Source organism: Hirundo rustica, chromosome 1 (genome assembly GCF_015227805.2).
Source record: "Hirundo rustica isolate bHirRus1 chromosome 1, bHirRus1.pri.v3, whole genome shotgun sequence".
Classification (NCBI taxonomy): Eukaryota; Metazoa; Chordata; class Aves; order Passeriformes; family Hirundinidae; genus Hirundo; species Hirundo rustica.
In genome coordinates, this window is record NC_053450.1 from 98,841,756 (window position 1) to 98,849,254 (window position 7,499).

Below are 7,499 nucleotides of genomic sequence, written 5' to 3' on the forward strand. Positions count from 1 at the left end.
TGTGGTTTTTGTTTGTTTGTTTGTTTTTTCTTATTCTGAAGGCCACATGGTAAAAAAGCATCTAGATTTACAGGTATTAAAATAACATTTTTTTCCTATAACATATAGCTGATGTTTTGTACATATAATGAGATGTTGTACTGTAACATGTCATGAAGCTGTGAGATTGATGAATAGAGAAAAGAATCAGCTTGTGATAAATTAATTTATCACATATTTTCTTATACTTTTTGTTTTCTGACCTTGCTTGTAGGTAAATCTATCTTAACATGAGGTATGTTCATGACCTGCTAATTTTCAGAATGACCTAAAACATACTGTATTTATTTAAAATAAAATATGCATAAAGGTCAGTTCTTAATTCACTCCAGTCTTTGCTGCATTCTTCTTCCAGTAATCTAAAGTCTTTCCACTGAATTTGAAAGCGGATAAAATTACGAATCCAAGGGAGAAATCTCACCTCACTGAGATTTTAAGGTAGGATGTGATTTTTTATTAAGGTGGTTGGGTTTTGTTTGTTTGTTGGTTTGGTTTGGTTTTGGTTTTTCACTTGTGGACCGAAGTTCAACCATAAGTCTATCTTCAGCAGACTGTACACTTTGAAGCAGCAGCATTTCTCCTTTCATCTCTTATGTCATCTGCATTTTGGAATGTGCACAATACCCAGATTTCTGACTGCAGTGTGGGTGTAGAGAATATCTGGTCAAGCAGCAATCTCTTCTCTTTTTATAAAGAAGTTCTGAGAGCTAGATTTTTTCCTCCATTTCCTCCTCCCTCTAATCCCCCTGTTCTCTTCAAATTCCATAAGATTTTTATTGTCAGACCATTATATAATGTCTAACTAGTACATAAAAGATATGAACACATCTCTGGATAAGAGCTTTGTAAGAGGAAGCCTATTAGCTATCTACCCTTCCTCTATTTATGTTTAACAAGACATCTTAATTAGTAAAGGGAAGTGTTTGGTGGCTGTTTCTGTAATACCATCAATATATATCCTTTCATTATTGTTGGGGGTTAGGTTTAGTTTTGTTTTTGTTTCTTTCCCTATAGAATTCCCCGCCCCCCCCCCCCCCCCCCCCCCCCCCCCCCGTAAGTTGCTAAGAGACTAAATACTGATGCTTAAAGGGTGCTTGACCCATACAAAAGAGGTGTCAAGGGTGGGGGAAGATCACTTAAGTTTGGGGAGAGAAAGGCTCAGTGGCTCTGGGAGCTAGGGGTGCCCTCCTCTTGCCCTTGGCATCAGAGAGGATGGTCGGGCGACTGCTAGCTGTGTGGAGTCCACTGTTAACGGAAGGTCTGGTCCTGGGAATTCTATCACCTGCTGGAGCGCCCAGGATTTCGGAGCTCCTTGCCTGCCCTGCTGGAGCTGGGTCAGCCCCATCCAGCCATCGCGGCTTCTTCAGCACTGCTCATTTTGCCTGCCGGGACATTCCCCTTGCCTGCTGGGGAAAACCCACTGTTTCCAGTCATCAGCCCCGGAGTGTCCCACCGTTTCGGCTTGGTGCTCTCATGGTCCCAAGAGATCAGACTGCCTGGGGCTTGTGAGACAAAGTCTCTCGAGGTTCTTGGTTCTGTTTATTATTATTATTATTTCTGTAGTCGTTGTTGTTGTTTTGTCCTGTTATACTTACTAGTAAAGGACTGTTATTCCTTTTGTGATATGTAACCTAAAGTTAATTCATGTTAGGTATTGTGATATGTAATATAAAGTTAATTCGTGTTCGGTCTGTATCAAGCTCTGTAAAACCTAAAGTGTATTTGGGGTTAAAAACTGAACTGTAAGAGGGGGACATGAGGGTTGAGAGACAGGGAGGGTCCCTGCCGGGAAAAGCCTCAGGATAACCAATAACTCAAAGAAGGGGAAAGATGGTGAGATAGACTGTGTCTGCCCCGGAGATGGACCTGCTAACGACCCAGTGATTAAGAGAAGATAGATATCTTATCTGTTCCGGCCCAGTTTACCATTTCCAAAACCCTATCCGGACCCAGCAATCATGACATTGTTTTACCTCGAGAACCTATTCAACCGACCCGGAGACCTGAACATGAATACCTAAGGCGGTGACCAAGAAGCGGGAGCACTACGGTCGCCCTCCACTCTCAGCGGAGGACTGTATAAAAATCAGCGGCTTGGGACACAATTTGTGAACAGGATAGATGCAGAGCGATAGAGTCCGTTTCTGTGTTCACCCAGTGCCGAAACCGGGGGTTTGATGCTGTTCCTTTTAATTGTGGCTGTTAGAGACTGAATTTAAGTCTCAAAATAAAATTCTATATTTTGATGTACGAAATTAGGCTTGTTCATTTATTACACTTTCCCCATAGCTCTGACTGAAAAGCCTCTTTAATCTTCTAAAATATAACAACTTGGAAGGAAGGGATTGGAATTCCCCATTCCTAGAGAGGCCCTGCCTCTCCCTAGCAGATACCTGTCTTCTCAAACCTAGACAATTATGTATATCTCTGATAGCAAAAGAAATGTCTCAATTCAGTTGACTTCCCAGCAAAGCATTTGTAATTTCTCCTTTGGATTCATCATTTTATCTGCTTTCAAATTCAGTTTGTTCCATCACACTCAATTCAGATTGCCATCTTCAGACAAGCAGCACAGGGTAGCATTTGTGAGAAATCCAGCTGAATTTGTTTTTTGTAAGCCTGCACACCTGGCATAAGAGTATAAAGAGCTGGAAAACACCTGAAATGTTCAAGTCTAGCCCCAAACCAGAAGGACGTCTGCAGGAAATTTTCATTAAACTGTTTTTAAAGAGAGTTTACAATGCTGAGATTTTACTCCTTGCCTTTGAGAAAGCAGTGATTTGCAAAGTGTCTTTTCAATTGAAGTATTATATCAACTGACTTAATTGTATATCTGTGTATTCTTCCTCTGAAAAACAAGAACATATTTAGGAAATCCTACTTTCTCTTTATTTCAGAAGTTTATTGTACATAAAATTTCAAGGCTGGCAAAAAGAAGAGCAGAAATACCAAAATTAAGGGATGCTTTGTAAATGAGAACTTAGCCCTCAACCCAAGATGAGCTATGGATCTCTAGATTTCCGTGAAGGTTATTTAATGGTGGGTTGTTTTTGGTTTTGTTGGTTCTTGTTTGTTGGTTTAGTTTTTTGTTGGTTTTGTTTGTTTGTTTGTTTGTTTGTTTGTTTTGTTGTTGTTGTTTTTTGGTGGTTGGTTGGTTGGTTGGGTTTTTGTCTGAAAAAGGAAAAGGGTTATGAAGTAACACACATTTTAAAATGGCATTATAAGGGAAGCTCACATTCTTGACAGGTATATTTTGGGTGTTTTAACCACATGTACTACAAGGAATTACACTAAAAAGTTGGGATTGCTCCATAAAGTGACCATGAAGCTGAAAGCAGAGCTACTTCAACCACAACTGTATTTCCCATGTTTTGTCCCTGTAGCAAACACAGCCACCACAAAAACAGAAAAAGGTATGAATTGAGCAAAGGCACTAGAGGAGAGAGCTAATTATGAAGAAGGTGGGAGGATGAAGCGGAAGGGGAAATAAAATGCATTATTTTTGTGTTTTCATAATATGGGAGGACATAGGATTTCCTGAAGCACAGTGCCTCGCATTTGTTTCTCTGCTGCTTTATATTGTTTAGAATTGACTGTAGAGATTCAGTACATGACTTTTATCTCTCCCTCTTCTCCCAGTAAAACTGGACAAAGAGGAAAAAAACCGCAAAGCCTCTATATTAAAACAGTACATGTGTACATATGAAAATTCAGATTTGATACAGCTGTACAAACATTGCTACTTTGCATATTTAGCACTTGGTCTTGTTCAAGTAAAACAGTTCAATCAATAATACTAAAGATTGGGATGTAAGTAATTCAGCTGTGAGGTATAGGTGCATATTAGGGTGCATGTTGAGGTTTTTAGTTTTAGTTTTTTTCTTCATAAATTTCTAATCTGGCTTTCCTGATACATTGGGATCCATCTTGTAATTGTCAAGTAGAGCTCTTAACCAAATTCTGTCATTCATCTAACTGTTTTCATGCAGTGCCCTTTGGTTAAGACAATGTAAACTGCTATGTTTTTTAGCAGAAGCTGTTAGACTGACCTGACTTCTGATACATCACTGTCTTTCTCCTTATAAAAGTGATCCAGCTACGTCTTTATCATGGGTTGTCACAGTTTTGTTTTCTGGTTATAGAGAAATGTGAAATGTTTTTCCCTGCCAGGGCCGTGGAGTGGTTTTGGGGGGAGGACAGGTCCCTATCAGAAAAGCTAGCCAAGATTCTGGCAGCTAGTTTGACCAATAAGGATGCCAATGAAACTTTGGAAAGGACATTTAAAACTCTCATCTTCAGCAGATTGCACTCTTGCTTCAGAATCAGCCATGGGGTAACATTGCAGGTGGTGGGTGGGCCCGGGTTGGGTCCTGCTGCCCCTCTGGGCGGCTGGGCCAGGCCTGGCCAGGCCTCCAAAAGCCACTGTCCACACAGGGAGTGGCCTGGGCTGGCTAAGCCCCTGGCTGCCAGCAGGGGAGAGGGGTGGCTCCTATTCAGCAGTGCTAACCACATGCTTAGGACTGTGGCAGAAGGGGCTAAGCTGTGGCCCAGCTTAATCACCACTGGCCACAGAGAAAGAAAGCCTACAGCCTTATAACAACTCTGAGCCGGGTTGCCTTGGATAAGACCGAGGGGTGGAAAAATAGACATCTACCAGCCTCTTCCATCGGCACAGCTTTGCATTTTCTTCAGCCCTGCAGCCCGGGGCCTGGACATGGCCCTTGCAGGCCTGGGTGGATTTAACCCTTTCCTAGCAACATGGAGCTTTTAAAGCACAACTCTTCCTTGAGAAAAAGAAGAAAGAAAACAGAGGGTGTGTAGAACAGACACCACATGAAGTCAGTGGATTAGAAGTGAAAGAACTAATAATATTGGAACAGGATTGAAGAAGTGGACATTTTTAACCAGACTTCTCTGCGGTAAACTATAGAGAAGTAGACTGTTCTTTGTAGCATCTTAGTGTTGTTGGGGAAAATGCTAATTCCAATCAAAATTAAGGACTGATGTAATTGAGATTTAATTGTGAACTTTTAAGCCCCTGCTCCTAGGTTAAAAAGAAGTCTCAGCCTTTGAGACAAAGATGATTTATACTAGAAGAAATATTTATAAACAGTACCCCAGATACACTGAGAGGCCTTGCTAATAGAACACCACAGTCTGCAAAAACTCTGGGCAGTTACAGATGTGTACCATTTAAGAGCCACTGGACTATTTTGTCTTGTAGCAATCATCCCCATGAAAACCCTAGAGAGACTCTTCCCCTAAAGTAATGAGTGATTGTGTCTAAATAGTGAAACTGACTGAAAATCCCAAGTTGTGTCTTTCTATGTTGTTTAATAAGAAAGTTAATAGTTTGTAGGGGGAGAGAAGTTAAACTTTCATTCTTTTAGTTTGTTTTCTTTTTCTCAATTTTTTTTTCATTCTTTTAGTGTGTGTTAATAAAACTATTTTTTGTTCACTTTTAAGCTTAAGCCTGCTTTTGCTTTTTCTCATAATATCTCCCTCCCGCAGAAAAAGAATAAATACTAACACCTCTACATTAAATGGTGTTTCTTCCTGGTTTCATTAAATTAAGACCATTACAATCTTTGTTGGTGTTAATTTTTCATTTACAGTGCTTTTGATCAAAGTGCCTTGATTTTGCATTAATCTTGATTAATGCAATTTAAAAATATGTATTAAGTTCAACAATTGTGTATTAAGAAAGGGTGATTTCTTCTATTGAGTGACATTGAATATATTGGATTAACAGGACTTCAAAATGGTGCACCACAGCTTGTGTAACATTATGTAAGAAAGAAGAGGAAGGAAAAAAAAGTATTTCTGATTCTGAGAATAAAAATTCAGCTTGATGAAAATGCTCTTGCCACAGTCTGAAATACAAGTTACACTGGTATTAGTGTGTGAGGTGTACAACTCTGGTAAGGAAAAGTTTGTTTTCTTTCTTCCCATCCTCTTTGCCCAATTCTACTTATGTTCTCGCAGCATTTCCTATGCATTTTTGTTTCCATTTTGAAAGCAGCATGCTATAAAAGCTCACCCCAACTGAAAAGATACCTGTATACATACACTGTGAAAGGAAGAAGGCCTCTTCTTCCTGCTAGACCTAATCTGATACATGCTGCCAGACAACCCCAAGGATTTTTGGACCTCATCACCTACAGTTATTAAAATCAAAAATTTAAGCAAAAGTAACAGTAAGTTTTCCTGCAATAACCACCCCCACCCCCCCCCAAAACAAACAAAAAAACAAACAAAAAAAAAAAAAAAAACAAAAAAAAACCCATAAAAACCCCAAAAAAACCACCAAAACCCAAAAACACTTAAAAAAACCCAAACAACAACAACAACAAAAACACTGAAACCAAACATGCAGGATATAGGGCTTGATCCCCTTTGTAGATGGGTTTGTGCAGATAGGGAATCTGTAATTCAATCCTGGACAACCTGCGATCTCTTTTGGTCAATTAACAAAATGAGCACAAGGACAAAAGAATACTGAAAAACCTTGGTAGTCACCCATCAGGAAGCAAGGCTGATCTGTCTTCTAAAGCATCTTTAATTTGCCAAGGAAAAGTGTCTACTTTTATACCATATTATTCACAAATAAAACCAGATATTTTTTATCCTGCTATGTATGATGCTCCTTTCAAGATGCTATTTGTAAGGCATAAGTACTGAATTAAGAATAAACTGAATGGATTAGGTGATTCTAATTATCTAAAAAAATATGACTTGTAAAAAGTGCATCTTTCAAGATTAACAGTATCATGGCCAGTACCTTGAGCATAACATATACACTTCTCTCTTCCTCTTGAATTTTGACACATTTGAACAGCTGATGAATTACTACAAGATGACCTTCAGTATCAGTGATGAAGGGGTTGAAAGTAGAACAGTAGCCTGGCTCATCATCCCCATGGCAGAACATATTTGTATAAGCCAGTATCTGTTTTTTATTCTTCATGGAGATCAAGCTTCTCTGACTGAAACACTATATCTTCAATGTCTGTATATACACCTCACCATCCTCTTCCTCATGTGAGTGCAGTAGAGCTTCAGAAAGAATGGTCACAAAAATTGGCACTGCCAATTCAGATTTTCTCGAAGTTAAGCCAGGTTAACAGGGGGGAGCAAAATATGCCTACTGAAGTGGGAAGAGAATTTGCAGTGGCCTGAAGACAAATATATGTATTGTGCAAAATCCATGTAGAATTTCGATGTTTGGTGTTTGGGGAGATGGACTGTTTGTCTTTTTATCCTAGATTTGTGAAAACATTGCAATGGAAACCGTTTTCTCATATATGGTAGGAAAAGATTTAAGAGCACAGAGAACACTTTAAAACCCCCCAAAACATTAAGGGAGACATATCCACGAAGATGGGGCAAGCTACGGACCAACTCCTGGGCCAGTGAGCAACGCCTTGGCAAATGCGGGTGGGATGCCTGAGTATGTGGGT